Genomic DNA, 22,686 nt, shown 5'->3' on the forward strand with positions numbered 1-22,686 from the left:
GTTGCCCTAAAATGTAAAAAAAACTGTTGTTTTAACCTGTAGTGTAGAAAGTGATTATGCTTGCCAGCTCTTAATAGTTTAAATTTTAAATAGTTGATTTTTGTACTTGTTTTATCTTAAGCTCTGAAGGTCTTGTAGCTTAGTGCTTTGGTCTGTCGAAATAGAGGCGACTGACACCCGATAGCACAGTTTCTCAAGTTATGGAGGAAATCGGTTCGAAACTGTTAATCAAGTTTTTTTCAATCGAATTGCTTTTAATTGAAATTACTTAATGTCTCACTCAATGAGTGGGGATCTCAAAAAAATTAGCTTTCAGGTAAATGGATTCTTGCGGGTCATATAGAAAAATAAAGAGGCAAGACAGTTTCATAATCTGATGCCGAATTCATTGTTCCGTGGTTTACAAAAAATAGATCAATGTAGATTTAAAATGATAACGACGGCTGGTGCACAGAGTGGTCAAACTACTTCTGAAGTTTTGCAAAATTTTTTTCTTGGCTCTGAGAGGAGAAGTTCTTTTGGCGATCAGTTTTGCGAATCTGAAATTGAAGCAATTTATTGGAGCAACCATGATAACAACTTTCTTTACTAGAAAACTGGGGAAAAAATCACACTCATTTCGATATAATTTTAAATGATATTAAATTACTATAATTATCAATTATTTTGCAAATCAAAGCAGCTCCTGAGGAAATTGAGTTTCACCAAAAGCAAAAACACAATAGTTTGCATAAAGTGAACCTATCAGCTGACAAATGAATGACTGATTTCTTTCTCATATAAATTTTATCTGACTGAAAATATGTTCCATTAAAGAATTTTCGACCAAATAGAGAAACACAATTTCTAGTTGAAAATTTGATCTAAAAATCTTACCGTATATAAAGCGGCCATCAGAAATTAGAGTTGTTTGTCAAGTTTTGTCTTGTTTGGTAAGAACTCTTGTTTCAAGTTATTTTCGATTCATTTGTCCTGTTTTTAGGCAGTTTCCTATTTTGCCCTATTTGACTCAAACAAAAAATATTCTGTTCAATGTTTACATGACAAATCGAATTAGTATGGAACTAAATGTCTACGTTTTTCGTAGTAAAATATTAATGTTTTATAAATTTTAATAACCTCGATTAGCTTGATTCTATATTTTGATGATAGAATCAATTTGGGTCAACTGCAGTCAGTAGGTTTTAAAGCATAATTTGTTTTTTTTTCTCAATTGACTATTTTTTGTGTTCTTCTTGTTACAAGTTATCCATATGTAATCAATTCGGCTAGTAATAGTCGTATAAAATCCTTGAAAATCTAGTGGACCTGATTTTGGCCAGTATGCTGCTGCAATTTAGAATTAAATTGGACTGCTATTTTAATTTTAACTATATGAGGAGTGTAATCGTCAATGGGAATTTAAGGCCGAACAAGGCGGCTCGGTAATGTGCGATGGCACATAAGGTTCCGACCCCGCCCATCCACAGTTTTGGCATAATTGTCTACCAAATGAGGAACTGATAGAAAAACCCAAACATTATTTTTTGCGAATCCCAAAAAAGCCCAAGACTTTTTCAAAAAATTCTGTATGAACGATAAGATAGCCTCTAAAGCAAATAACTCAGTGGAGTAAAAATTGATGCATGAGATTGCTGTAATATGTCAATATTAAGAAAGCGAGTGAAGACGAACAGCAAAATCAAACAACAACAACAAAAACAAACATTAATTACATCAAAAAATTTATGTCCCTCTTAAAAACTAAATTTAGTAACAAAGCCAACATACCGTCAGATAAACCTAAAACTAAACAAAAATAACTTATAAATCACCAGACTCTGAAGTAGAAATAGCCCCCCTTTGAGTCTACAAAGATTGTATGAGTGTTGTTTGGGGGTGTACTGTCGGCAAATTTAATCAAAGTGGACTAAAGTAGCTTATTTCGTGCTGTTTTTGATGAAAAAGGCTAAATTTTGAAATGTTTATCCAGACTTTTTGACCAAAAAAATTAAATCAAAACAATCAAAAATGCTTGTTCGTCTTCAAAAATAAAATCAACGACACTATTCTTAAAAATTGTAACAAATTTTAGCAAAATTGACGAAAATTTAGGCAAAAATTCAGGAAAAAGTGAATAAAAACAACGTGAATTCACTCTTCTTTTCTCAGAAGTTTAAACCTCGATAACTCCCTGTAGAAAACGAAAATTAAAAAAATCTTTTTAATTCCATATTCTACGCTGGACGAGCTTTCTAATGATACCAGTCTCAACTCTCTACGATGAATATTCACGGCGAAAATTCACGGAACAAAAAAACCCATTTGAGTATATAGTTCCTCCCCCCTCAAGAGGGTCGGAACAATTAGCGAGTGTGAAAAAAGTAAAACGTTCAATTCCGTTATTTTATGGCACAATAACACGTCATCCAATGGAGACTGTCATTGCGGAAGTTTTACAATGCATTCCATTAGTTTGCTCGTAACTTTTTTTGAAATATGGTTTTCTACTATTCCTAAAATTTGTTCTGATTTGGGTTCCTTATTTTTTATAAAGTAAAAATGTAATAGTGATCTCTTCAGTTTTTCTTTTTCTTTGACTGAAGTGGATGGTCAGCTAAAGGGCAACTCATTGCTTAAATTCTAAAGCCCAAGGAAGTATCAGGAGCAATCAACGGAGTATAGAGTTATAGAAAAATTATTCCGTCTCCATTACCTGATTCTTCTCCGCTGTTCTCATCTCAAATATCTCATATTTGGTCAGTTCTGTGACATCGCAAATGAATAAATTTTCAATTTGAATATGGGATTTGGGTTTGAGGTTGAGCTTAGGTGCCCATATATTTTTTTTAAAATTCAGTTAATTTCGTTGAAAATGGAAGCGTTCTCGGTCTTACTCTTTCTTAACTCAAAAAAGTTAATATTGTTCTCATACCTTTGCGGTTGCCACAAATATTTTCTGTTATAAAGGCCCTAATTCTGCAAAGTATTTTGCTGAAGAAGCTCGAAAAGCCAACAAAGAGAAAACAAAATTTTTCGACTTGTTTCTTTCCCTTTTCTATAGAAAAGTTGTTTTCTGTAGTTTTCTTGTAAATAAGTAGTATCATCGTTTTTCCATCATCGTTTTTCCTTGTAAATTCAAGTAAAGAAACTTATTATAAGGCAATCAATAGTTTTAAAAATTAAATTATGGTTTCCAAGAAAAAGGAAATTGAACGTTTTTTTTCCGTTAGTACAAATTTGTGTGTTCTAGTTTTTCGATTCCCATGTCCTATAAAGCTGTCTGTTTTGGTTTAAGAAATTATTTTAAATACAAAGGGTAAAAGCTTAGTATAGTATATATAATGCAGATAGACCTTTATAAAGTATCATAAAAATAGATATTTCTGACCTATATACATGCCTTTATCCAGAATCAGAATGACGTTTTTAAAACCGATGTTCATGGTTGTCTTAGTGAAGATGTTGGTCATTTTGTGATAAAACAGCAGAAGATACGATATTCATGAATCACTCTATAAAAACCACCAACTGAAAATATGCTGATAAAATTTGACTTCAAAAATTCCAATGATTAAACGAGTTTTTCAGTCAATTTTCGCCGATCGATATTTTCATCGTTGAGGGCTATCATTGAAAACCCGTTCAGCGTAGAATACATAATACGATTTTTTGAAATTGAATTTTTACATTATTTTTCACATTTTCAGTTATTTTAATCAACTTTTTGCGAATTGTGCTTAAAAAATTTTGAAATTGGTAACAAAAGTTGATGACGGTAGTTATTTTTACCTCTTAAAATAAAAAAGAGTTGTTGAAATATTTGATTCAATTTTTTGGCTATAATTTTTTGGCTAATTTTTTAAAAAAAAGTTGCCGTTTTTCATCGAAAATGGCATAAGCTTCCTTAGTCCACTTTGTTTAAATTTGCGGGATCAACACACCTAAGTGCTACTGACAAAGTCTTCGTTAACTACAAGGAAAGCTAGTTTAACTTGTGCATCCTTTGAGAAGGTTCTTGAATAGAATTTTTGCCGATTTTTTGCTAATTTAAGCCGATAATGATGCAAAATGCATCATTTGTTTTTGATATAATAATTTTTTCTCAAATTATCCATATGCTTAATATTCGGAGTAATTACGTGTGCCAATTGGACGAACAGGAAAAGAAAGGCTAGATTAAGTCTCAATTGTTTTTTAAAGTCCAAAAAAACGGGAATGTAATCAGTCGACATCCTCATAAAATTATTTGTTTTTTAAAGTTAATTACAGAAAAGACAATACAAGTCAGGACTTACTAATGACAGGTCCAATTGGCTTTCTAAGGTGTTTCAAGGAAATATAAATAGCTTCTTAGTCGAAAGCCTTTGGTCGGTTTAACTTCTAAAAAGATATATTTTCAAAATAAACAATGCATTTTTGAGCTTTGCGAGTTTTTCTTTGGTCAACATGTAGCTTACGGTCAGCAGAGACAGATTGCATTGTCTTTCTAATGGATTATCAAACCCTATTTTTACGGCTCTTTTATGTAATGATTTTTCCGCTTCGATGCCACACAACATTTTTCAATACATTTTTGTGTATGGATCTTTTTCAATCTTTGAGGTTCTATTCCTGTCTTTTCACAATATTGAAAGGTCATATATATCACAATATTTGCGATTAAGATGAAGGCACTGTTGAACGCATCAGTTTTTTTGGTCAATAAATTACGGATTTAACTGCTTCGACACCGTAATCTAGCAGAACTAAGTGTAATTTTTTGTGTATTTGTCGTAATTTTTGTAGTCGTATGATAAATTTTATTTAATTTCAGTCCTTAAGGGCTTCTAAGATGAGCACAGGGACATTTTACTGATTTCATGTGTCAGCTTAAGATTTTCATCGGCTTCGACACTGTTTTCTTGCAAAATTTAATAGAGTTCTTGTTTTTCTTCTGAGTTTGTCGTTTGTTTTCAGACGTACAACAAATTGTTGATAATGGCAGGTCTCAATGTCTTCATATTGTGGTAAGAATGAAGTTTAGAGGTCTAATTTTTTTTAAATCTAATTGATTGCATTAATTAAAATTATTTGTATTTTTTTCAAAAAAACAAACATCTTTTTTCAACTTTGCGCTTCTTGTTCTTTTTTGTCTACTTGTTAACCAGTCTCACTAAAGACTGTTCTCATGTTTTTCTAGTGATGTGTAAAATTTTTGATTGGTTTAGGTGTTTTTTGACGCTAGATTGACTTTGTTATCCTGTAATTTTTTTCCAAAAAGACATTGAGTTTTGGATCTAAACGCTGGTTATTTGATTTTTTGTCCTGTAGTCTCAATAATGGCGGCAGGTCCCAGCGGCCCACTAATGTGGCATTGTCTACTTACTAAATGATTTTTGACTTCAGTTGGAACCAAATGTTTTTATTCATACACCAATTTTTTTTGAACAATATTTGAGTTTTGTAAAATCTTGATACTGATAAATTCGGTTTTCTTGTTTCATTTAACGTAGTTTTGAGACAGTGAAGTTATTGATAGCAAATGTTAGAAACCTTCCGTTTCTCTTAAATTGCTTTTTGAGTGCTTGCTTCATTTTTCGAAAAAATAATGCCAGCAAATAAGTCATGCCATGTAAAGAACAATTACACATACCGGGCAGTGTGCCGGAAAACAGCCACTTGATTCCCGTGAAACATATTGGGATTGAAGGAACAGAAAAAATTTGAACAATAATAGTTGTACAAAATTTTCAAGCTAGTATGAATAAATGTTCTTTTCGTTGTTAGGCCTACTCTTGTTCAGTTTTTGACTGAATAGGTATCAATACCATTAAACTTTACATTTTGTAACTCAGGTCAATTATAAACAATATCTAACTCCAGGAAAATAGATCTCGGCTTCGTGGTTTTAGCACTTTCATTTCAATGATTCGGTTTTTTGATATTTCTGTTTATGTTGGTTTGTTTCTCTAAGAAACTGCTGTTTTGCATAATGAGACTTTTTTGCATACAAAGTACTGAGAGGAGAAAATGCCTATTGAATTTTTCAATCAAACTACATAAAAATTTTGAGGTATCGAGAACTAATGTCTAGCATCAAAGTTACAAGAGATAGACAGAGAGAGAGAGAGAGAGAGAGAGAGAAATTTTCAAGTCTTTGAAATTTGGCTTGATATATGACAAAAAAGACAAACACAGAAGACAAATTTTGAAGACAAAGTTTTGTAGTTACTTCCGGGAACAAAACATTTAAAAAAAATGAACGTCGAAAAATTTTATACTGATAAATTTAGTTGTTTGCTGTTTCAATGAACAATGTAGTATTGAGATAGTGACTTTAATAATAACAAATGTTAGAATGCTTATGTTTTCTCAATTCGGCTCTTCAAGCGCTTCACCCAAAAATTAATGCCATCAAATAGAAATAATGCCCCCAAAGAAGAATTTTAGACACCAGTCATTGTGCTGAAAAACCGTTACGAGTGATTCCCATGAATATATTGAGATTGCAGGAGCAGAAAATGAATCGAAGAATAATGATTAGCTCACAATTTTTTCGAAATAGCTGTTTTAATTAATTTTTTTCTCAAAGGTAGACCTACTACTTTTCAAAGTTTGACGGATTTAGTATGAAAAAAGTAAAACTTAGAACTGGTAACTCCGACCAATATAAAGATTTTCTTTTTCAGTTTTCTTTTTCATTCTTTTCATCCTCAAATGCAATTCAAACATTTGAATGAAAAGGTAGGAAGTCCTCGACTTTAGAGCAGACCTATTGAGCTTTTCAATCCAAAGGCACCATAAATGTCAGATGTTGAAAACTTATGTGCCTCATCAAAAGCGCAGCAGACGGAGAGAGATGGGGAAGACTTTTCAAGTTGATTAATTTTGGTGTGGCATCTAAAAAAGTCGCTGAAAATGAGCCTGTCATCTAAAAGTGAAAAAAGTGCCAAGGTTTTTGCCTATTTGTTTATTTGTTTGATACCTTTTGTCTCCGAAAAAATTTGGTCTAGAGTCTGCTCAAAACTAATTTAGGAGCCAACTGAACAGAAACTTGGTGGAACATAAGAGATAGACAGATCCAAAAAGGACGCAGACTTAAAAATTCAAATTGGGTGAAACGTTAAGGACGCTCAAGTCCCCAGACGTTTTGTGCTGCTAAGGTTTACTCATTAAACCCAACCCTAACTTTCGAAGAATTTCATTGGCTCCAAATGCAGGGGAGCTGGAAAAATCTTAAAAGGCTTGAAAAAACTATTGAATGTTTGCAAATTTCACTCCTTTTTCTGGGTATTTAAATTGGTATACCTCAAAAACGGAGAAAAAAAGTTAACAGATATGAACTGTAATCAACATCATTTGAAGACCTTTTTGACTTATAAAGAACTCAAAACTTAACTTGAAAAACAGCAACTTCAAAAAAGGCTACTTATTCTGCCCACGGCAGTTATTATTCGTTCTAGTCTTCAAAAACCCCAGAACTGGCGTAGGAACTCCGGTTTATACTATTGCCTATCACGTTCTGGATTCTGAAGTTATTGGAAAAAAGTAAGATCCCTCATTTTAGAAACATAGCAATACAAGTATGGATTTACAATTCAGTTCCAATAGAGTCATTCTCAAAAAAGCCTAGGCACCATCGGGCTTCAGAAAGTAAACGTCATTTATAAGAAAGGCAAAGGAAAATAACAACCCGTAAGGATTTTTTCAAAAGTTTTTTCTTGAGTCTCTGATAATAATTCCGCCATTGTCATTGAAGAACGCAACTTAAAGGTAAAAACTTTAGTGGCTATCAGCTCTCATTGCTAAAAAACATCAAGTTTTGTAAAAGCAATTTCTTTAAAAACCATTTACAACAATAGCAACAAATGCGAGTGACAACAGGAAAATGACTAACGTTTTTCTAGAACAATTGTTGTGAAAGCCGATGAAACTTTTTCCAACCGTTAAATAGATTCCATCATGGAACACTACAGAGCCCATCGGAATTATCATATTTGGGACGACCTATCAATTGAAAGAGCAACAGAAATATCTGCAAGATTTTAATAACTGAAAGAAAGTTGTATCAATAAAATTACATCAAATTTTTGAGGTATTTAAAACTAATGTCTAGCATCAAAGTTATAAGAGATAGAGAGAGAAATAAATTTTCAATGCTTCCAAATTTGGCTTGACTTATGACGAAAAAGACAAACATAGAATACAAATCTTGATTTGTTTTGTAGTTGCTTCCGGGAACAAAAAATTAAAAGATAAATTCAATTGTTTGCTGTTTCAATAAACAATGTAGTATTGAGATAATGAGTTGAATAACAGCAAATGTTAGAATCTATCCGTTTTTCTCAATTTGCCTCTTCATTCGCTTCTCCCAACAATTAATGCCAGCAAATAGAAATGTCCCATTTAACTCACGAGGCAGTTTGCTGAAGAACAGCTACGAGTGATCCCCATGAAACCTATTGCGATTGCTAGAGCAGAAAAAGACTTGAAGAATGATGATTGTAACACATTTTTTTTGAAATTTGATCTGTTATAATTAATTTTTTTTCAGAGTTAGACCTACTAATTTTAAAATGTGGATGGAAATAATATAAATACGAAGAAGATTTAGAACTGGAAACTCCGACCAACTAAAAGATTTTTTCAATTTTCACTGTCTATTTTAGTTTGACTTTATAAGCCACTGCTGTTTAAAATTGTTTATGCATATTGAATGCTGAGAGGAGAAAATGGGAGAGCATGTCGTGAAAAGCAATTCAAAGAATTGAATGAAGATGTTGGAAGTCCTTGACTTTGACAGCGCACCTATTGAGCTTTTCCATGCAAATACACCATAGATGTAAGGAGTTGAAAACCTACGTCTCTCATCAACATCACAACAGTCGCAGTGAAGGGAAACTTTCTGTTGATGATGCATCAATTCAAGATGGCCAAAGCCAATATTAGAAAAGCTGAAACTCTTCCCACCAAAAAAGTGGGAACTTGATTTTGTCCAAATAACACATGTAAAACAGTAACGCTCCGATAAAAGAGACTGAACAAAACTTTATCTTACTGAATTTACATTACTAGAAACGTGTTCTCACATAGAGTACATAGTTTTTTGTGATTTTCTGTGCGAATTTTTTTTCGCAATCCCAATAAACATAATTTTCTTGCTCAGAAGCACCCTTTTTCCCGCCCGCTCGGTTGAATATAATTTGAGTTTATTGATGACAGTTTGTTGGTGGAATTCTAATTTACACAGTTACTGGAATTCTAAAAGATTTACTTGTTGGTGGAATTCTGTCTTTTTGGTGTTCTATCACAACGGGTACTCTATGACAATGGGTTTTCTATGACAATTGATGTTCTTTTTAACTTTTTTTTCGGTAAATATAGGTTTCAGTAGTCACCTAGAGAAGGTCACTACATTTGTTTCTGGTTTCAGACGTTACCGCAGATGATCGCCCTAGGACTCAGACGTTACTTAAGAAGTCCCTTTCCCCTTTAAAAAACATTGATTCAAAAACTGGTATTTATCTCAGCATAGCTTGAGCAAAGTAGCAACTGTTAGTTTTCTGAAAGTTCTGGCGATATTTCAAACTTCTGGTCCAAAAAATTACTGATTGTTTTGCAACTGTTCGATTAAAAAAGGGTTGATAACAGATAAAACTCAGGCGCATCAAAACAAAAATCGAGTGTCGTTTTATTTTGTTAGAAAAGGACACGCATGCTAACAAAAAAGCTGCAAAAAAATTTGATAGAAATGTTTTACCTTTTCAGAATCAGATATTAAAGTTTGTTTGAATCTTTTTCAACATTTCCTACAACCTCGCTTTTTCTTTTTTTTATGAATGGCCCTACTTCTATTGAAAAGGCAGCAGCAATAAATTCATTGAGCAAAACAAAAAAAAAGTTTTTGCTAATTCATTGAAATGTGAAAGCTACATGATCCCAAATATTTACAAACAATTGATCAAAATCAAGGTGATAAGCAACATAATTTTGTACGCTTGTTGCAATTTTCCAACTCAGATAGCAACCTCTTGATCAATACTTATCGCAACATAGCTTCTACAAAGCTCAGATTTTTCTTTTAATTTGTCCTCTGTTCCAGCAGTTACAGTTGAAGTCCCTTTTTCCCTGGTTAGAGACGTTGCCAATTAGATGAAGAAAGTTTTTTTCCAAAGGTCACAGCAGTCACCAACTGTCACAGTAAAAAGATTGGTTTCAGATTTCACCTTAGAGAATGATGATTAAAGACTAGTTTCATATGTTACCTTCATATAAAAGATTCTTCTATTTCGTGTTCAGGACAGTAAAAATAAACGAAATTGTTCAACAGAAAAGATCACTTCAAAACAAAATAGTTTCTTTGCAAGCTACCTAATTTGTTTTTAGTAGCTTGTGTCGCCTGAGCGCATCGCATTTTACCTAATTACGAACTAAGTGAAACATTTTTTTTCTGTTCCTTTCCTCAGACACAATTGGTTAGGGTATCGTTCACTTGATTTTTAAAAAAAACATCTGGAATTTAATTGTGAGCAACTAAGAAAAGCAAAAGTCCTTGGTCTAATGTAACAATTATTTAGTCATCCTAAGTTTATTGGTCAAAACCTCATAAACAAAACTAGCAATTACTTGAATCTGTTGAGAAAAAAACCGTTTACGTTCACACGTTTGAGAGTTCCTTTTTTTTCGAAACAAAAAATCATAAAGCGAGATTTAGCTTCAATAATATTGTGTAATTGTTTAGGAGAAATTTGCTTCGGGTAAAATTATCAAACCAAAAACACATTATTAGGTCTAATTTTTGAATTGGTGTTGGCTGTCTGAACCCTTACCCCATAAAAGTTGCGCCGCGAAAAAATTTTCAAGCCGTCTTTACTTCTCTTTAGTTAAGACAGAACTCGAAAAAGACAAAGTGACAACAGGATGACAAAGAAAAACAATCAGAGCTGCCAAATCGCACTGAACATTTTTAAGATGTCAGAATTGAATTTCAAGAATCAGTTCAATCTTCTGCAAACTGCAATTTCACAGAGAAATAATTTTAGAATGGTGACTCTTCTAATCAACACTATCAAAGAAACTAAGGAAGAACTGAGAAAAACCGCTAAAAATATCCTCGAAAACCCTCATCCAAGCACATTTTCTTCAATACAGAAAGACAGTCCAACCTTCTCTCGAAATTGCAGATCTTTGAACATGAAGTCAATAGCCTGGATAACGACGGACAACTCAGCCAGTCTTCCACACGATTACGAGATGATATTAGTGTCAGTTGGAAGTGCAGCTCACACCTCTTTGAGTCTAACAGATCATCGCCAACACGAACAGAGAAGTCAACACAGACGGTTCAGGACAACAATTTTGAAATTAAATTTCTACTTCAGCCACCACCAACACCTCCCAGGTTATAACCTTCCCTCTTTTTGCCACAAAACAGCAATACACAACCACTGTCATCAAAACTTCTGAAAACTAATCAAACCTTCTCAGCAAAAAAGCCCAAAGCGAATCAACAACTGGATATATCCACAAATCCGTTCGCCCTTGAAACAATTCGAACCGATGGACTGAATCCCAACGCAGCAAGAGACATCACATTACTTCCAGTAAAGCAACAAACAGACGTTACGTTTGAGGTTGATGTAGCCTCCAAAAAAAGTTAAATGATTTGCCAAAAATTCAACCGCCAACAGCCCAAGGCACAACTTTTGACACCAAACAACATAACACAAACATTCAAAACACTAAACAAAAAGCTGAAAAAACTTTAGGATACAGTAAAAACAACGTTGAGCCTCGCATAACTCAACAACACAAAAGAACCGCTGAGGATAAGTACCTGCAGACGTATCAGTTTGCTAATGAAATTTGTATTCAGATTAAAACTTACAATCAATTTCCTGTACCTAACAATATTAATAACGTCTACTTTTACAACTAACTCACCTAGTGCCATTCAACAGTTATCACGGCCATATGAACAACCCCAGGACCCATTTTTGGTAATTCCAGCTCAACAAACTGGTTGACTATTTTTGAAAAACCGTGAAACACAGATCGGTTTAGAAAGTTCTAGAGCACAGAACCAATCGGCAGTGCAAGTTCTTCCCACTACAAAAGATAAAATAAGTGGCAAACAAACAGTGCCAGCAGTTGTCAGACCAAAAACAAAAGTTCATGAACCGCGAATTGACTCTGGAGAACTTGACATCAATGTACAAAGTCTCAAAGAGCAAGTGTGTCAACTTCAAACTCAAATTGTACAGCAAACCACAATGATTCTAGAAAAGATTCACAGTTATCAGTTTCTTCCTATTACGATGGCAGAAACTACGATTGCTTCACAAGGAAGCAACAGTTATCCGACAGTACCGGTGTCCAATTCTCAAATGAATACGCAAATAAACCCTGGTACTTCGCAAAAAAACAATGACGCCAAACGAAAAGGTGAATATTATATATACTGCAAATGGAGAGCTGCTAAACCATCCTTTTAACATCGTGAACGTCGCAACGAGGAATATTGAAGATCAGATAGCTGGAATTTCACAGTCACGGCAGAATTTACACCAGCAACAGCTCCTCGGCAGCCACTTAGTTGGCAATGAAATTGAGAACAACATTGAACCAAGTCATTTTGTACAACCGTACACAAAAAAAATTAATGTTTGTAATTCTGCAATTGAACCACAGAACCCCTGCCACAACAATTTATAACAACAGAAGTAACTACCAAAATGAAGTTTCCCAATTGCCTGGTCCAACAGTTGCAATGTTTAATGATAGCAGTAACCCAAATCCTTCACATTTTCCTCAATTACTGCAATGTTTGCCACCACCAGTTTCATAAAACCTAGGCAAAAACTAAAATGCCAACAACGTTGTAAGTGACAAGCAAGCCATCAAACTATCACCACTGTCGCTGCCGCACTTCAATGGCAACCCACTGCGATACCATGAATGGATTAACAATTTCTTTTCTATGGCTGATAATAATGCTGGTATAACTGACACACACCGGATCACATATCTCCAAAACTCAGTCTCTGGAAAAGCAAAACAAATCATTGAGTCGTACTCCTGTAACTCAGCGTTTTATGAAACAGCTCTAAATGAACTGACGAACCATTTTGGAGACCCAAGTGTTGTAGTGAGCGCCTTTATAAATCAACTCGAGTCATGGCACGCCACTGATTCAAATAATGAAAAACCATTTGTCGCATCCTCAATTTTTTTTAAAGCGCTTAGTTCAATTATTTGAATACCTTGGCTTCCAGGCAGACATTCAGAGTTCCACGTTGCTCAAAAAGTCGAAAGAAAAAGTGCCTTACAATATTTTGCTGAAATGGACTGAACATAGGCTTTCAACAACAGCTGAACCAGCGTCACTTAGTTCTTTTCAACAGTTCGCAGAACTTCATGCTCAAATTTACGATACCATAAATCGCGAGCAAACCTTTACGTCATTTAGACAACAAAAGAATAATATAAATAACGTCAAGACATTAGTGTTCCGTTTGCTCAGTTTAAACTCATATCACAAATATGTAACCAGAACTTATCTGGAAGTGGCCAACCTAGCGTTATTTTGCAGCCAACAATTAATCCACAAATAACCACTGCTAATAGGGAGTGGTCATCCGTGGTAACGATTTCAAACAACATGAAAACTAACGGAAAACAACAAAAGCACCGACATTACCCCATTGCAATAATAACCATTTTTTGGCAACTTGTCCCGCCTACCAAAAGCAATCACCACAAAATCGATATCAAACCTTTATAAAAAACAAATTGTGCACGAATTGTTTGAGCAATAATCACATCAGACAAAAAATTTCTTCACAAATGAACTGCCAGACCTGCAACGGCCGACATCATACTCTTCTACACAACCCTTCAAAAAAAATGAAGCGATCGCCAGCAGCATTCTCCACAGGATCTACTTCATTTATTCCTACACAGCATTCATCAAATGAAGTGTCACCAAGCCAAAACTAATAACAACACTGTCGCTGTTGAAAATCAAAGCTTCTGCGTAAATAAAAGCTTGCTTCTACACGAGACTGTCTTGAACAATTACAGCTGATGCCGGTGGCTTTTGTCAATGGCAATAAGGCCTTTGATACATATGCACTCATAGATAATGGCAACCAGCTCACTTTCTTGCTTTACACCTTAACGAATTTTCTAGCACTTCCTTGCGAAGCGCAAACATCAAGTACACTCCAACACGTGACTATTCAGAACGAGATGCCACTCTCAAAGATAACAGCGCCAGTCATTGTCACTCCATATAAATCAGTGAGACAAAGCTTTGAGACATCTCGTGCATACAGCACGCCAGCAATGAACGTCACACCAGCCAACATATTTGAGTTGAATTAAATTTGTGATACATTTAATAATCTCCGCCACATCTATTCCCTCTGGTTGCTGGTGGCAAAATTGGAGCCCTCTTAGGTGCACCTTCGCTTACACTCATCCAATCGAAGTAATACCTGGAAACATACATCAACCGCTTGGTGTGAAAACAAAACTCGGATGGATCTTAGCTGGGGAGTATGAAATTTCTCTCAATCCAGAATCTACATATAACAATCATTCAACAACAACCAAACCATTATTTTATCATGTTTCAAGACAGCAGACGGAAGAATTATTATTAAGCGAATTAGTTGAGCAATTTTGGAAAAATGAAAGTGAAGGAAGCCAAGAAAACAGTTGTGTTCTTTCAGATGAAGACAATGATGCCTCAAAAATTTTTTGGAAAACTCTGAGAGATTTGAATTGGTTTTCCCTAGAAAACGCCTTGCATTTTGGAGAACAATTATTACTGTGCTCTTAACCAGCTGTAGTGCTTGGAGAAAACACTAGGTAATGATCCAACGCTGAAAGATAAATACGATCAAACGCTTTCAACAGACCTGATCGAAAATTACATAAAACTAGTCAAAATGACAGAACCTGAGCCTGAAAAAAAGTACCTATCTCATCATCTGGATCCAAATCCAAAAAAACCGAGAAGAAGTCTACGCTACGGGTGGCAAATGCCGCTTCAAAGTATCGAGGACAGTCATTGAACAGCAACCTCCCAACGGGACCAGATCTCTTGAACAGCTTACTTGGCATACTGCTGCGTTTTTGTGAGCATCCTGTTGCAATAGTTGCAGATATTGAAAGTATGTTCATACAAATTGCTGTAAAGCAAGACGATCAATCAGCACTTCGCTTTTTCTGGTCGAAAAAAAAATTATAATGCAATATCAGTTCACTCGCTTGATTTTTGGGGCAACTTTTTTGTCCTCCATGGCCATCTTTGTCCTAAATCAATGTGCTAAAGACAATGAAGAAAAATTTCGCAAAGCTTTTGCAGCAATAACGAAACAAGTTTACATGGACGACCAGGATCATTCGCTGCCCACGATCACTGAAGCGAAAGACACTGTAATGGAAGTCCAAAAATGCCTCCAACAAGGGGATTTCAAATTGACCAAGTTCTTATCAAATTGTTCTGAAGTGCTGGAACGAATTCCATGTGAAGACTTAGACGAGTCAAAAGATTTCTCTTGCGTATTAGGACAAAAATGGAATTTCGTTGGTGATAAGTTTTTCATAAAACCATCGGACGAATTTCCAAAGAATGCAGCAATGTTCAGCCAAAGAAAACTTGTCAGTTTTGTTGCGTCGATTTTCGACCCTATCGGTACTGCGTCACCAGGGACTATACGCTTCAAGGTTGTAATGCAACAAATTTGGCAACTTGGTTTAAAATGGGACACACCGCTACCTGAGAAATTACATAAACCACTGCAAAAAATACTGAACAGCTGTTTCGGATCACCCCCAATTGAACTCTTGCGAGCATTCAATTTCAAGTTCACAAGAAATTGAACATCAATTGCAAGTCTTTGTTGATGCAGTTACTTGTGCTAAGGCAGCAATAATTTATCCACGGAGTTGTGACAATAACACCAGACAAACAGAAACCAGCTTCATAATCAGTAAATGCAAAGTTACTCCTTTAAAAGTGTTGAGCGACCCAAAACTTGAGTTTGAGGCCGTAATAACCGGGATGCGACTACTCAAAACAGTTCAAAACACGACACTCAAGACACAAGATATACTTTTTTGGACAGACAGTCAAGTTTTTCTTGATTGGGTTGCTTCTAGGAAAAAACAGAAACTATTTGTCGCCAACCGAATCCGAGAAATACACGATTCTTCAAAATCCAGTCAATGGCATCATATACCAACAAATGAAAATCCTTCAGATATCATGAAACACGTGGCCTAGAACCAGCAGAACTATGTTCCAGATGGTTACAGGCGCCTGATTTCCTAAAGAAACATTACTCCAACTGGAACGCAGCTCACAAAAAATAGTTTCTGTTCACACAACGAGTAACAAAAACGATGAACCAGTCATTGACCCAACACCTTTTCGATCTTGGACAAAACTGCTGTAAACACTCGCAACTATTTACAACCTTCTCTTCAGAATTAAAAAAGAACGAAATAAGCACACAGTCATTTAATTCGAGTTTCACAGGAAAGAGTTTTCCATTCAGCTATTCACTCGCTAAGAAGAGGACGTAAACTAGACTCTAAATGCAAGATTCGATCCCTAACCCCGTACTTAGACAAAAACGGAATACGTAGATCACAAGGCCGACTACAATTGGCTCCTGAAGAGTTAAAATTAGCTAAATTACCAATAAGTCTTCATGCCAAAGACTCATTAACACGCCTGTATCTTGAGCATGCGCATCAAATTTGTATACACCAGAGTACCGAAGCCGTCAAAGCATTTGCTCAACAGCGTTACGTTGTTATCGGCCTCAAGAAAATTTTGTTAAGCTTCTGATTCCGAGTTTTTTGTGCCGCCGTTTTAATGCCAAAAACATCCAGCCGTTAATGGCTCCGCTAACAGTGTGCAGGTTTCCTGACACTCTCCCGCAATTCCCATTCGCTAACACAGGAATTGATTTTTTCGGACTTTTCTATATCGAAGACAGCAAAGGCAAACTCACCAAGTACTACGGCCTCATTTTCACATGCATGGTCACAAGTGCCGCATATCTTGAGTCATGCCCTGACTTAAAGACGGACATTGTGATCAACGCCCTCCGACGTTTTGCATCACAAAGATGTCAACCAAAACTTATTCTGAGTGACAACGGCAAAACATTCGCTGCAGCAAATGAAGAATTGAAGCGATGCGTCCGTAGTCTTGGCAATCAACGCATTGCCTCTGAACTTCTCATAATAAACACAGTTTGGAAATTTAATCCACCATAAGGACCGCATTTTGTTGGGGCGTGGGAACGGTTGATCCAAAATGCTAAATGGATCTTTTTGATCATTCTAGGGAGCAAGAGGCTTACATCGGATGTCTTCACACAATCATGGTTGAGACCGAAAGCATGCTCAAATCTCGAGCCCTTACACAAGTGGCTGACGTACCAAGACAATGAAGAACCCATCACCCCAAATTATTTTTTGGTGCAGAGACCTTACAAATCACTGCCACCAGGAAACTTTTCAGAAACCATGCCAGCATCCTTCAAGTCGTGGAAAAACTTACATCAGCTTATGAACCACTTCTGGAGACGCTTAGTTAAAGAGTACCTTCGCACTTTAACAAAGCGAAGCAAATGGTCCGAACAGAATGATTCGTTGACAGTCAACGACCTGGTGTGGATACTCAAAGACCTCACTTCGCGCTGGATATGGCCTCTGGGATGAATTGTGGAAACATTGCCTGGAAAAGATGGATCTGTACGCGTTGTCAAGGTAAAAACGGCTTACGGTACGTACGTCCGCCCCGTTGCCGGTCTCGCACTTGTTTTGGCTGATAAGCCGTTTTCTCATATGCTCATTTTTTTCTCGGAACGGAAATCTAGGCAAGGTAATTAAATTGCTATGCCTCAAAAACAAACCAAAAATCTGGCTGTTCTAACACATCTATGAAATGAAATTGACGTCATTTGAAGACTTTTTTGGCAAATAAAGAAATCAAAGCAAAACTTGAGAAATGGCAACTCCAAATAGGCTTCTTTTTTTAGACCATTACACCTACTTTCTACTTCTAGTCTCCTCAAAAAACCTAGAACTGGCGTAATTACTCCGATTTAAACTATTGCCTATCACGTTCTGAATTCTGAAGATATCGGAAAATTGTATGATCCCATATTTTACAAACATAGCTATACAAGTATTGAATTACAATTCAGTTCCAATAAAATCATCCTCAAAAAAACCTACTCACCATCGCACTTCAGAAAGCAAACACCATTTTTTAAGAAAGGCAAAGGGAAAAAACATCACATAAGACATTTCTCAAAAGCGTTTTTTTTGTGTCTCTGAAAGTAATCGCGTCAATGTCACTAAAGAATGCAATTTTAACGCGAAAACGTCAGTGGCTATCAACTGTCAATGATAAAAAACATATCAAGTTTTGTAAAAGCAAGTAAAAACCATCGAACAACAACAGCAACAAATGTGAGCAACAAAAAGAAATTGACTAACATTCTTCTAGAACATTTGAAGTGAAAGCAGAAAAACCTATTTTCGAACCGTTAAATAGATTCCATCATGGAACACTACAGAGCCCATCGGACTTACCATAAATGCGACGACAAATCATGCGAATGAGCGACAAAAACATCTGCAAAAGTTTTTAAAATCCAGGAATCTCCTAATACCTGAAAGAAAGTATTGTTAATGTCGTTAAAGCAGTTTGATGTGAATTGAGTTCTCTGAATAGATGCAACAATGGGGCAATCGAGAGTCAATGAGACCTGCCAATAAGCCGATGAGACAACAAAATCAATTTTGCTTTTGACGAAAATTAAGTCCTGTTGACGCCATATCTTCTTGACTGACCAAAGAAATTACAAAAAAAACTTTTAAATAAAAAAAAATCTACCTAATGCACATTTATTGAACTAAAAGGCCTTCGAAACATTGAATCATCAGCTATTGTTGAAAAAACGTGAGCACTACTGGCTTAGAGGCAAAAAGCAGCACTATACTCTATGCTGACGATACAGTTGTTTTTAATATAGGTAGTATTGAGAATGTAGGGATAAAACACGATGCCGCACTTGACGAAACTTCAAACTGGTTTCATATTACATCAAAAACAAAACACATGTTGTTTAGAAAAAGTCCTAATCTGAACCAGCACAAACCAAAAATTGATCGACCAGAAACTGAACAACACAGCTTCTAAGAACGCTTATTATTTATGTCAAACCATTTGTACAATATGAAATTTTAATTCACGAATCTACTAACAAAACTTTTATACCAATTAACTTTGTGATAAAAAGAATTTTAAAAGTACTTTTCTCGAAACCTAAGCATGAATCTATGGAGCAAATACGAGCCCACAAATTGATAAGCAACGCTTCAGAGTTACGTGCTTTTGAAGTATTCACACTACTAGTAAAACTAATCAAAAATCAACCATGAAGCGGAGTATTTTCACCAAAATATCGGACTCCGATTTAAATCAGAAAATCAAGCTAAATGTAAAAAATAGCGCTTATTCAACAGTGGACCTCTATTCGAAGAGATGATATTTTTTTCTGCCCAATTTTTCAACTTAATTAGCACAACTATTAGGTTTAATGATGACCTTGTAGTGTCGCATATTAAAGTCAATTGCAATCGTACAATGTATGTAATTTTTATGACTATTTTTTGGTATTTGCGCTACGAACAATTTTATTTTTAACATCAAATGTAGGCAAAATCCAAAACATGCTCATTTTTTTAGCGAACCCAGTCGTGTCAAGACTTGTTGGCGAACCCAGTCAAATCAAGTCTTTTAAACCGTTAGACCACTAACTTCTAAACAAACTTTATTTAGATGATAATATGATTGACTTTGTAATCAATGAAATCTCTCTTAAACTACCTCATAGAACCACAAAGGCTACAACAATGCGCCAAGTCTAAAAAATCACAAATTTTTTTCGAAAACAAATAGCTATATCGCTCCACTCTAAAAGCAGCTTGAAAAAACGCCACGTCCAAAAATTGATTGATTTTCGCTTATTTTACTACTCCAACGTGACAAAAATTACTACTAAACTTTGACTTGTCAGTGACAAGAAAACTTTTAAAAACTGAAAGACAGCGCCCCGATATAATTCAATTTTTCGAATTTTAAATATACAGAGCACCAATGCAATCCATTTTCTTTGCAACGGAGGGCATGCTAATAAATAGGATAATAAACTGGTAAACTGAGCGCGGCTAGTAAACATGTTCCGAACAATGTGCACTTTCATTGGAAAGTGGAAAATAAGTTTCTGGTATTCATCGTTTTGCGAAATAGCATTTTTCTGTCTTGATTTCCCTCATTGCAATAATGTTTTCATCATCAACAACAAACGGACTTCTTGATTTTCAAGTTAAAATGCAATGACACAGAACAACATATGGAAATACAAAGTCTGCAGGTCATTGTTCCGACCCCTCTTGAGGGGGGAGGGGAACTATATACTCAAATGGGTTTTTTTTTGTTCAGTCAATTTTGGCCGATCGACATACTTATCGTAGAGAATTGTGAGTGATATCATTAGAAATCCCGTCCAGCGTAGAATATGGAATTAATTTTTTTTTTCATTTTTCGTTTTTTATAGGGAGTTGTCGAGGATTAAATTTTGTGAATATTAGACGTATTTGATCTGTTTTTTTTTTATCACATTTTGACCAAATTTTCGTCAATTTTGACCAAAGTTTCGTCAATTTTGACCAAATTTTCATTAATTTTTGTTGAAGTACGTTAAAATTGTTAACTGTAGTGTTGTTGATTTTATCTCTAAAGATATAGGAAGGTTGTTGAATTGTTCGATACGAGTTTTTGGGCTAGAATTTATGCGAAATTTATCAAAGTTCAGACATTTTTCGTCAAAAATGGGACAAAATTTTCTTTTTCAACCCACGTGCTTTAAATTTGCTGGACGTACACACCTTAAAATTGCGGCCCGATTCTTCTTTAGCTCAAAAAAGAGCTGGTTATACTCTTGCTGGCTTTAAGAGTCTTCTGGAATTATAATTTTGCCAATTTTTTTCTGCAAATTTAGGTTCGATAATTATACATAATGCATTACATTTTTGACCAACTGTAAAATTTTGTATAGAAATGATCTATTTCGTAACCATTTCAACAATTGAGTTTGCTGTTGGACGCGCAGCAACATCTTGATCTTGATCTCACTATGGAACCTTATGATGAAAATTTTTTAAATTTTAATTTTTTTGGAAATATTTCAGCCACGTAAATGTTTTTTATGTAAATTGCGGATAAGAATTTCAAATCAGGGCTGAATTAATGACAGATACTATTTACAAAAAACGAGACCAAACGAGATTGTATTCTGGCTTCAAAGTTAAGCTCATGGTTTTTGTGACTCTGACAAATTGTTTTTGTGAAAGTTTTATGGACCTTTCGTTTTGCTTTCATTTCGTATAATTATTGTAGTCCAAGGACTTAGTGTCCCCAATTGAAGATCCATTTAGCTTTTACAAAGCATAAACGAACCCTGACATTTTTTTTGTCGTTATCTAATGTCTGTTATGACTTTGAGTATATTTGTTTTGAGAAAATATCGGTGGGTTTTTGAACTTTGCAACTATTTAATCCTATCTTTCTCAACTTGAGGCGTACACTAATAAAACAAGCGGAAACCAACTTCCTGAGAATTACAAAGTAATGTTGGTAACGGTTTTATATTCAAATAATTGTTTCTATAATTTGGTACTACTCGTTTTCAGTTTTTCTTTTATTTTTGATCGTAATTGAATATTTTAATTTCATTTTGTTTCCTTGTCAAATTATCATAGTATTGACAAATCAATTAAAGGAAGGTTTTATAGGGAATATACACAGCGTTGAAAAAGGTGTTTTTTTGATCTTTAAATTGTTTTTGTTGATTAGTTTATGCTTTTTGGGCGGAGACACAGTTATCTCGCAATACTGTGGGTTTTTTAGTTTTGCCTATGTTTGTCTTTGTTTTCGTTGTTGTGCGCCATATGCCCGATAGCGATAGATATTAATTGCTTCCCCAGGACGTATGAACCAACCTATTTAAATAGTTCAGTTAATAGCTGTCTTTTTTAATGACTTTCAATAGAAATTTAAAAAAATATATTTTTCTCATCTGTCTTCTTTTTGCTTTCATTTTTGTCACCACGTAACTCCACCTCGCTCATTAGAAGTCTCAATTACTGTTGTTGATGCAAACATTTTTTCGCGCTTGGTTAAACGTTGCGACTGATTGCTTCCACCATTTAGTTTCATAAAAAATTTTCCGAGATTTCATTACTTCTCAAATTTTTTGGGTTTCTTTTTGTTGTCATGTCTAAGTAGTCCTTTTAAAAGGAAGCCTTGATGTTATTAAGGTGAAGCTAATATGATGCTTTAGAGTTCTTGCAGGTAACATTTTATAATTATAGTGCCTTGAACAGTGTCATGTCGTAAAATTGTTTGAAACTTTGGCTTTTTTGTATGTTTTTTTTTGGCCCGTTACTTTGTCTCATTATTAATATGTCCAATTGGCGTGCTGGAGTGTTGAAACGTAATCAATCGCTTTTTGTTGTAATTCTAAGTTTGTTATGAGCTTTGAAAATATTTGTTTTCAAAAATAAATTTGAGTTTTTGAGCTTCTTTTTTAATTAGTTTTTCGGTCAATTTGTAGATCAGTCCCTGTA

General features: G+C 34.9%; 1 protein-coding gene across 1 annotated transcript in view; it reads right to left on the reverse strand.

Moving 5' to 3' along the window:
- Positions 1-22,686, reverse strand: part of LOC142343147 (26S proteasome non-ATPase regulatory subunit 7-like) — a 392,943-nt gene that overhangs the window by 84,938 nt on the left and 285,319 nt on the right. The gene's annotated exons all lie outside the window — the stretch shown is intronic.

Source organism: Convolutriloba macropyga, chromosome 7 (assembly GCF_964194025.1).
Source record: "Convolutriloba macropyga chromosome 7, txConMacr16.3, whole genome shotgun sequence".
NCBI classification, from domain to species: Eukaryota; Metazoa; Xenacoelomorpha; order Acoela; family Convolutidae; genus Convolutriloba; species Convolutriloba macropyga.